The sequence below is a fragment of the Fukomys damarensis genome, unplaced genomic scaffold (genome assembly GCF_012274545.1).
Source record: "Fukomys damarensis isolate Sample0158 unplaced genomic scaffold, DMR_v1.0_HiC HiC_scaffold_9, whole genome shotgun sequence".
Lineage (NCBI taxonomy): Eukaryota > Metazoa > Chordata > Mammalia > Rodentia > Bathyergidae > Fukomys > Fukomys damarensis.
Genome location: NW_022900921.1, coordinates 50,705,024 through 50,716,228, shown reverse-complemented (window position 1 = coordinate 50,716,228; position 11,205 = coordinate 50,705,024).

The window sequence follows — 11,205 nt, the reverse complement described above, 5'->3', positions numbered from 1 at the left end:
GAGGGGGAGAGGGAGAGGGAGAGGGAAAGGGGAAGAGGGGAAGGGTGGAGGGAGAGGGGAGGGAGGAAGAGAAAGCAAGCAAGCCAGCACCTTGGGTGAGGGATTTAGCTTAGTGGCACCACACCCACCTTGCAAGCACAAGGTCCTGAGTTCGATCCCTGTTACCAAAAATAAAACATAAAAAAATTCATGGACCATGTGGACCATAGGCTTAAGTCAGCTTAGCATTGCTATGATAAAATAGCTTTTAAAAAAAATTTTTTAAGGATTAAAGGTTTGTTGTAGCTCGTGGTTTCAGAGGTTTCAGTCCATGGACACCTGGTTTAATTGTTTTTAGGCTTGTGGTGAGGCAGAGACATCATGGTAGAAGGGAATGGCAGAGGAAAATTGTTACCTAATGGCAGCCAGAAACAAGAGGTCAGCGGGAGCAGGAGGAGGAGGAGGAGGAAAAGAAGAAGAAGAGAAGAGAAGATGAAGGGAAGGGCCAGGGGAGGGAGAAGAGGAGGAGGAGGGAGGAGGACGAAAAGGAAGAAGAGTCAGCTAGGGACAAGATGTAGTCCCAGGCTGGGGATTTAGCTCAGAGGTGCTGCCACCTGCCTCACAAGTGCAAGGTCCCAAATTAGATCCCTGGTATCAAAAAAAAAAAAAAAAATGATGTCCCAAGGTCATGACCCATGACCAACTCCCTATTAAGCTCCATCTCCTATATTTCCATTACCTCCCAATAACCCATCACATTATGAACCTATCAATGGATTGATTCACTGATATTTAAATCCCTCATGATCCAGTCACCTTTGAACACATGAGCCTTTGGGGAGGAAATGTTATATGCAAACCAGAACTATGCCTAGGAAAAATCAAAGGTTGTCAGCCTTCAACAGCAGGAACTGCAAACTGTAGGCACATGGGAGTCTGACATCACCCAAGCCCCATTAGTCAGATTGGGAGACTGAGGCTAGAGAAGAGGAAGGGAAGGTTCTGGTCCAAAGACCAGCAACCAAGATTATAGATGTCTGAGAACACTGTTTGTACCTGGTTACTACCCCACAACCTCTTTGCTTTGAAATTTTAAAATAACATTCTTTTCTGGTTTTATCACAAAGAAGAATCTTTTAGAAATTCTTATAATATTTTACCATTTGTTTTTCCCCTTCTGAACAAATAGCAAACATTTTTCCAAAGTAGGTATCCTTTCAATATGATTACGCTATAATTAATGATTATATACATAGTATTCCATCAAACAGATGTGTGACAAATCCCTGATAATTGGGTATTTAGGCTTTTTCTAACTTTCTCTTGGTTTGTTTGGTTTTTCTTTTCCCATTACCACAATGAATACTTTGAGGTTTTAGTTTTGTTTTTTGCACACATGATTTTTTTCTTTTTTAAGGTTAAAATATTGATAATTCCTTCTCCAAACATAATTTCACACTCCACCAATACACGAGTAACATTTCTTCAACACTACTGAATACAGATGTGGTTTTATTAGTTTTCATCTTTTCTAGTTTAATAGGTAAAATTTGTTTACTCCAAAAAAATTCACCATTGCTATTGACCACATATATTTTTATATAACTTTCCATTCATACACTCCCTTGCCTTTTCTTATACTTTTTAAATGTATTAGTATATGTTTGCAATAGATGCATTTTACAGTCACCCCAAGGAGTTGGTACATGTACATAATACAGCTTCTTTTTTTAAATCCACTTCCCTCCTCCTTCCTTCTCTCCTTTAATTCTCAGTTCCTTCTCATTCTTTTTTTTGGGGGGTGGGTACCGGGGATTGAACTCGGGTCCTTGCACTTGCAAGGCAGGCTACCGAACCGCTGAGCTAAATCCCCAGCCCTCCTTCTCATTCTTATTGATATTACTAATCTTAGTTCCTGTTTGTGGCATATAATGTGTTCATTGAGGTTATAAGAATTCTGCCCATGGTATATCTTCACTCTATTTTCCCATCCCCTTCCCCTCACCCTGTTATTTTGGTCCCCAGACCCCTTTCCATCTGTGAGAGATTGATTGATCCCCTTACCTCCTTCTATCCTTTATTTTCCTCTTTGTACTTTGCCTTCTTCAAACAAGATATCATACAGTATTTAAGTTTGTGTATCTGATTTATTTCTCAACATTATATGTTCCAAGTTCATCCATTCTCCTACAAATGTCTCAAATTTGTCCTTCTTTATAACCAAGTACATTATATATTGCAGTAGTCTTTTTTTTTTTTTTTTGGTACTGGTGATGGAACTCAGGATCTTGCGCTCAGGAGGCAGGCACAGTGCCACTGAGCTAAATCCATCCCCGCCCTGTGGTGTTTTTTTCTTAATTACTTCTAAGAGCACTTTGTATACTGAAAATATTAATCCTTTGTCTCACATGTTACAGCTCTTTGTCTTTTTTTTTAATCACTTCTCAGCCTTTTGGCTAAGATGAACTGTATGATGTTTATGCATGGTTATGGAGTTAACTCACTAGTTCTTTAATCATTTCTGCTTTTTGTGATTAGGAAAGTCTTTATGTCATAAGGATAAAATGTATCTGTTTTCTTCTAAATCTTATTTAAAATATTAAAGATGCTACTTATTAAAATGTATTTTCACCTAACTTGAAGTTATTTTAGTAGCAATATGAGTCAGGATCTAACTTTTCTTTTTCTTTGCCCAAATGGTTAGCCAATTGTTCCAACTATCTCAATCACTTCGGGCTTTCTCAACAGTGGTAACTATTCAGGGCTGGATTACTTTGTTGTGGTGGGGGCTGTTTTGTACACTGTAGACTTCAGCAATATCCCTGACCTCCATAATTGCATCCCCCATCATCTCCAGACATTGCCTTGTGTCCTTAGGGAAACAAAATTGCCTCAGCTAAGAAACATCTCATCATCCTTTTCCCAAGCAATATGAAATATGAATACAGTAAATTCTTATCTATACTCTATTCCTGGGTCTGTTTCAAAACTCTCTGCTCAATTCCAATCAGATAATCCCTATTCTTAAACTAGCAGTACCAAACTATTTTCATGATTGTGACTTTGTATAAACTTTTAAATCAGTTTACAGTTTACATCGTCTCCCAGCCTCCCTTTTTTAATCCTCCAGAGGATACTTAATCTTATTGAACAATAATGAAGAAAATGGATCAAGAGAGACCCAGCAATGGTTTGGGGGGGCGGGATTGTTGTGCCCAGGCAGAGCATGCTGGGTGGGGCTGACAGACACATAGCTGCCTAAGGCTGATAAGAGAAAAGGCAGCTGATAGGGCCCAGGAACCATATCCCCACAGGGTCAACTGATGAGACCCGGTGAGGGACTACTGAAAACAAAAACAGGAAGGGGCTAGTGCTATCAGTATCACTAAGTGAGGATAGAAAGGATAGGGTGGGGGAACACAATATATTCATAATTATTGATAGGGTCTCCAAACGTGTTGTTCCATGAGGGGCTGCATTTAGCCCTCTAGGATTCAGCCCTTTAAGCCCCAGTCAAGTGAAGGATTCATGTTTCTGTTTGCATGACTTCTTGGTATTTCACAGAACAGAGAAATTAGGTCCCCCTCACCTCTGGGAAGAAGGGCCCCACCTCAGCAGAGTGCTGCCTCCCCAGGAGCCCACAGTTTGGGGCTCTAAGAACTTCAGTTCTGTCTTCCCAGAAGGGCCTTGGCCTGGTTGTTGATTTGTCTTCCTCTATGTCAGCTTTGTCTCTGACTGTTGAACAGCTCAGATAAAGTAGTGAATTGACATCCCAGTAGTATCAAGTAGGATGATCTCAGTTGTGAGAAACAGAAAATACAATTCTAACTGGCTTAAACAACCAAAGATCTATACAGGCTCACAAAATAATCCACAGGAGGCTTCTTCATCCAGTGGCTTAATATCGTAGGAACCCATGTCTTGCCCCGATTCCTTGGCAAAAGTTTAGACCTATACTCCCCAGATGGATACCAAGGGCTGCATCTGCCCTCTTCTAAGCAGCAGGAAATTCTTCCTTCCAGAATACTGCAAAAGTCCCGAGATTTACCCTGAATAGGCCACAGATGTTTGCATGTCCATCCTGGAGGAGGTTAGGATTGGCTTGTCTTGACTGGCTTATAGCTGAGATCACTGAAGTGCCCCACTAGAAATCTGAGGCTGCTGAGAAGGGGAAAGGGAAGAAAGAATGGATACTGAGATGCACAGACATGTCCATGTCCCCAGGCTTCTTGAAGGAACTCAAAGAAAAACAGACTCAAAATAATTGTGTTAAGTAGTGTGTGGCAGCACAGACCTGTAATCCTAGCACTCTGGGATGATGAGACAGGAGGATCACAAGTTTGAGCTCAGCCTGGGTAATTTAGCAATTTAGCAACTATTTCAAAATTTTTAAAGGACTAGGATGAATTCAGTGTGAGGGTCCTGTGTTCAATCCCCAGTACCACAAACAACAAAAAAAGTGTCACTGGAAAAATTTTCAGTAGACTAATAACATCATTTGTCTTTATAATTCCTTTTCAAGCTCAGGATTCAAAAGCTCTATTCGCCCCAGGTAATGCTGAAGACATGGAGGCACAGGAAATGCCTGTGATCTAAATCAGGAACTAGCACCACAATGCTGGGCAAAGCCAGATTCTTGCCACATACTCTGGCCAGTGCCTCAATAAAGAACACATGCAAAGCTTTCAGTCACACAGGTCATGAAACAATATTTTGCCTGGGAAACAATGTGCGGCTATTAACAGCAAAGTATGCATGGCGACACCAGCTGCCTTCCATGGCCCTGGCTCTTCTTCAGTGTTTGGCTACTCTGGGTGATGGGAGGGCTGCTTGGAAAGAAAGAAGAAAGGAAGCAAGTCCAACTTGTCTGGTGTCAGCCCCGTGACTCGGCAAAGGCAATGCCTGGAACAGCTTCCCTGTCCCAAACAACTCTCATCTGCATACCCAAGTAGTTTTGCATCATCCTTCCTCCTACCCCTGACCTCTGCTCTGTTTGGCAGAAAGTTATGCAAAGTTAGGGTGTACAGCCTATGGGCAGATGAGCCCCATCTTTCACATAGGTTGGGAGAAAACCCAGCCTTTACCTGCTGTGGTCCTCTATGCTTCAAGGGTAAACCACACTGCCACACCCTGGAGTGCACTGGGAAAGAGCACTGCAAGCCAGCCATTCCAAAATAGCAGCACTAGCAATATCCTGATAATTGTGAAGGCAACACTATACCTTGGTCTGTTTATATGGGAAATCTAAATAAGAGTACAAGACGCCAGCCACAAAATTTCAGACATAGGTTAACACAAGTATCTCTACTGTGTACAAAGCCAAAATTAACCAAATTAACTAATTTTCCTTCTCCTTCAATCACCCATTTATTTTCTTTGACTATGAAGACCCCAAAATCAGAGCCAAAAGCTTCAGGGTAGGGACTCCCTTCTATTGAGAACACATAAAGTCTCAATGATAGTCTTTTTTTCTAGGGTATCTTCTGCTGACTACAGAATTTTTTGATGGAAATGATACAGGAATGATATAGGAGATGAAACAGGACCTTCAAATTATATAAGGAAATTATAATCCACAACTTATTAGATGTCTGAAATGCTGAGTTAGTGTTCTCTAAAATCAAAAAATGAATTATAGGAACATTAGAGATTAAGAGTAGGGAATTTTTATTGAGAGGACAGCTCCTGAGAGGCAGCTAAGATTCCCACTTTTATAGTTTCATAGAGCAAAAATCAGACTTGGGTTAAAGCTATGACCAACCAGTAAGATTACAAGTATAATTGCTTAGGTAGTAAGTGATCCAATAGGGGAACAAGTCACAGAACAAGAGTGCATGGAAAGAACAAAGACTTTTTCTCAGAAATGACGGGTCTGGAGGTCTTGGTCACCCACCAGGGTGACTGATGTCTATCTAAACTTCATTAGGCAATGTGTTACCACTTACCTTGTCCTTTGGGGAAGTAAGCAGGCCTGGTCATTTCATCTTTATCTTGAGGCCTGGTCTCCAACAGATAGATCTCTGGCTATGGTTGTAATGTGCTTTCATTTTTTCTGCTGATTCTGTCAAAGGCTCAGCCCTGATTGCCCATAATACCTAACTTAGCAGTCTGTAATAGGACTGCCAAAGCACTCTCCAAATTGTTTCAATGGTCCCTAAATAATTTTCCACGTACTTAGAGGGCCAACCCAACTGGCATCCAGCAGTCCCATTTATCTCAGGTTTGGAAATGCTCCTGCTCTTCTGGCTGAACACTACTGCACCATATAAACTGTCCTTTCTCCACCATGATGACACACTCCCCTGGTATGCTGGCTGTGACCTTGGGTTGCTTTCCTAACTTCTACAATGCTTTAGTTTTTCATCAGTAAGATGAAACTTCCTACTGAGTTACTGTGAGGAGTAAATGAGGTAAAGAAACGAAGGTTCAATTAATGCCAGCTACAACTAATTTTGTACCACCCTAATTATTGTGTGATTTCCCTTCGGCCAAGACCCATCTAAAAATTACATGACACAGGAAATCTAAATTGTTTCTACCTATTCCATAATTACATATTTAATTACAAGTTAAATATGTGCTTCAAGTAAAGACTAGAACATGGAAAGGCCAGGGATTTAGCTCAGTGGTGCCGCCGCCTGCCTCGCAAGTACATAGTCCCAAATTCAATCCCTGGTACCAAAAAACAAATAATAATAATAATAATAATTAAGTGTCACTAACCAACTCTACATTCCCATGCTGACAGTATTCCGAAAGAACTGGTAAAGCCAACCACATTCAGGCTGATGGGAACCTTGCAGCCAGAACTTCACCTAAAAGAAAATTACTTCTCAAATCAATAAGGAACCTCCTCAATGAACTGTTCAATTAATGGGCAATAGTGACCAACATTCCCAGAACATCCCTCTCAAAAAATTTTTAATTGAAATTAAGTTCAATAAAGTCTCCTTGAAAAGATATGAAATCAACAGTTAAGTACCTAAGTGTTCCAAGGCTAAAGTTAGTTCTCTAATGGCTCTTGTACATAGCACAGGCCCTCCCTGAGACTTCCAAAGGTCGATGATCCAGTGTCCGTGCTATTAAACTACTAAATACTACTAGTTCACTTTGGGGACCAAACTGGCAACTCAGCTGCCAACTATTATTTTGCAAACCAGGACAGAGTCAGTTGAAAATTATATTTTTCCAATTAGCACAGTGGGAAACACTGCTGAGGCATTCAGCCCAAGCCTGCAATTAGACAACATTTGCTTGCTTCTAGAAATAGAATGAATGGGAAGTGGAGACCTGCTATGTAGGTCTTGGGCAATAATACTCTGGGAGGAAAGAGCTTGTTACCATTTCAGTAGTTCCCAGAAAATAACCATCCTGCTCCTTTTAATATAGTTTTATACACACCAGAGTGTGTTTAGAAGAGATTAAGAAACCTCGCATTATCTCTGAATATAACAAAAGGGGTTAACACAAAAGCCCAAACTTTAAGAAGGCAAGTACTACTGCCAACAAGCAAGTCCAATGTTTTATTTTAGTACTCATTTTTAGATTTATTAATAAAGTCTCAAAAGTCTACATCTGTCACAAAACTAAGTTTGGCATAAGCAACTCCAAAATCTCCAGTTGTGTGGCCCTTCTCTCTTTTTTCAAATATCTCATTTGTGTCTCAGGTGAAACAATGGAAAGTTAAAAGAATTTAGATCTCTCAGGCCAACTGAAGATAAGGGCAGAGAACAATTAAAAAGAGAAACAATTTTCACACTGTGGGGAATGAATTTGGTAACCCCAAGAAATTCAGAGCACTAAACAAGATTTTGATAAGAGCCAAGAGAAAATTATTAGCAATTAGAATATTTACAAACATCTTAGACCCAGCAGAAATACAATGGAGCAAAGTTTTTGAACAGTCCAGGCATCCCCATACTATACCATGACATTTTTAAGGGAACATCATAACCCTTTTAATGAGCAAGGCTTAACTTTGTCATCTTCAGAAAGCAATTTTATATTGCTTAAAGGTGAAAGTGAAGCAGAGTAAAAACAAATCCTTTTATTTCCTGCCAATCAGGAAATGAACTATCAAAAGCACTGGCTTGGCCCAGTTTAGCCCAGCTTTCAACATTTATGGCAACTTGCAAGTAAACACATGCACAATTGTGTAACACCCATTTAGTGTCAACTACCACGTGATTCAACATTGACATTTATTCTAGGAATGAAACCATCTGACTCCTACATACCAAAGAGGCTTTACCACAGAATAAACAGCTTTATCTCCGAGGTTCTGCAGGTATTTGTGCATAGGCACACATACAGCTAGGCAAAATTCCTAAAAGATTTGCAAACTTTTGGCAGATGTTTCCTTTGGGTAATAAGATTGAGAAAAGGGGAAAGCTAGCCAGGTTCTTTCATTCTCTACTTTCTATACCTAATTGTTAAAATTCTTTTCAATGTAACTATCCACTAAAATTTTCACTTTTAGGGCTGGGGATTTAGCTCAGTAGCACCAAGCCTGCCTTGCAAATGCAAGGTCCTGAGTTCAATCCCTGGTACCAAAAAGAGAGAAAAACATTTTCACTTTTAAAAAACATTACTAAAATACAAACTAATCAGCAATTCCTAAACACATAAACATTCATCTTTACATCCTTTGAATCATTGCCAACACAGCATCAGGGAATACTGCAGAAGCATTGAATAGGCAAGGAGACAATTACAAAGCAGCAGCAGCTGGACAGCAGATGGACTTGGCAGAACTGGGAAGGCTAAACCTAACTTGGCCACTGGAAGTCTCAGAAATTAAGACACCTGGGCTCTTTGGAAGAGATGAAGGGGCTAAAGTCAGAAAGACTGAAAGTCTAAGAAGCAATTGGGTAGCTGGAGTATTAGATGGTTATTAGAAAATTACTATTAATTTTATAATACATTGTGCCAACATGGTTTTTTTGGTACTGCGGATCGAACTCAGGACCTTGTGCTTGAGAGGCAGGTGGTGGCACCACTGAGCTAAATCTCTGGCCCTAGTGCTAACATTTTTAAAAAAAAAAAATCACTATCTCTGGTGTTGGGGATTTAGCTCAGCGGTTTGGTGGCCTGCCTTGCAAGCACAAGGACCCGAGAGTTCAATCCCCGGTACCAAAACAATAAATAAATAAATAAATAAATAAATAAATAAATAAATAACAAAAAAATCACTATCTCTTAGACACATCCTAAAGTATTTTACAGTGATGTATGTCTAGGATTTACTTTAAAATAATTGTAAAAAAAAAAAAGTTAAATGTATGAGGAAGAAATGGATGAAATAAAAATAGCAAAGTTGATTGTTCCTTGAGCTTGCTGGTGTTGGATATCGGGTAGAGACTACATGGGGCTCCTTATAGTCTACTTTCAGGTACACTGTGAACATTTCCATAATGAAACTTCCTTTTTAAAAGAAATAGTTAAGCCTGTGGCTTCCCAAAGTCAGGCATTAGTCTTCCATGTGGCATCAGGCTGGAAATCCACTTTATAAAGGGCACAAGAGGGTCTAGGAATGGGAAATAGCAGGCAGGGAGTTGAGACAATGCAGGTATCTGCACATATGTGGGTCTACAAAAATGGCCACACATGCTAAAACCACACAAAGGGATATAGTAACAGGAAGTACAGCTGTTCAGTGAACTTTAAAACTTTTGTTTAAATATTTAAAAATATATAGAGAAGTGGAAAATAGTGAAAGTATCATTTTTAGCACACCAAGACATTGGCAATATTGGCATTAAGTGTTTAGTTTTTAAATCAGCTTCTACCATTTTACCCTTTGGGCTTTGAGTGTTATAAAATCTCCAAGAGGTCTTTCTCTATCAAATTCTGGCCAGCAACACTTCCTGTGATATCTGCTTTCTCTTTATTATAATCACTTCCCTTTCTGCTTAGTTTACCCTCACTATGTTCCTTTGGCTACCTACATAGAATTTCTCCAACAGCCATCCCATCAGTCTTCAACTATACCTCAATTAATATGTGGCTTGACTCCTGAAGTTATTTGCAGGTTCTGCCCCATTGAATGTTACTGTTAACTTTTGCCATGATCTTAGTTTCTTTCGAACTTCAGGCAAAAAAATTGCAAGATGTTTAAGTGTATCATCAAGAGCCTATCCAAAGTCTAAGAGTTTTCAGGGGGACAGCATGGCACTCGCTTGGTGTCTCAACTAAGGCAAAGAAGCAGTTGAGCCCAAGTGTTCAAGGCAGCCAGGGAAAAAAATCTAGTGAGATCCCACCTCAAAATAAATTAAAAAGAAAAAAAAAACTTTAAAAATTGAAATAAGGGTTAGGCTTTAGGCTCTGTGGTGCCGTACCTGTCTTTTAAGTGCAAGGCCCTGAGTTCCATCCCCATTACCAAAAAAAATAAAAAAGAGAGAATCTTTGTCCACTGGCTGGATTAATGAAAATGGCATTTGATGACACAAAGCAGATTTTCACAGGAGGACTAAGAGTCAATAGCAGTCTAAAATTAGCGTAGCATCTCTACTGCTGAGTTAAGCAGGCAACACAGAACCCATGTCATGCGCAAACTCAGTAACGAATGCATAGTTAACCAATTACCAACAGACTGGGATAAAACTATGAACTGATCACAAATTATAACCTGCAGCTGGTATTTTCTCAAGGTGATTTTTCTCACACTGAAAAGCTAGCAATAAATTTACACATTATGCAGTTACTCAGTTAATATACCACAGTGACTGAAATTTATACCATGCTGTCCAGGCACTGGTATTTACTAATCTATAGTGTTTAAATTTCACTATAAGAGACACACAAAGCAACCTATACAAAGCAACAGGGAGATTAAAATGCATGGTGACTACTTCCCCCAGTGAGGCCCAGAACTTGGAGAAGTCAGGCTTTTGCCCTTCTGAATCTTCTCTAGGGTTCCCCAGGCAAGGAGCCCAACCAGATCACCCTGCATCATCAGAGTTTCTCACCACAGCAGTGCTGTGCACTGTCAGATGTTTACAGCAGCACTCTGGCCAGTTGTGACAACCAAAAATTGGGATGAGATCAGTAAACATTACCCTTTGTTGAGAACTAAGGGAAGAACCTGCAGCCTCACAACAGCTGACCATACATTCAGTCTAAAAATAAAATGTGTATTACTTAGATAGACAGTAACAAATACCCAAAGAAATGGAAGTGGTTGACTCAGGAAAGGGAAAATATCGAGAGACCTCAATTTTTGTCAGA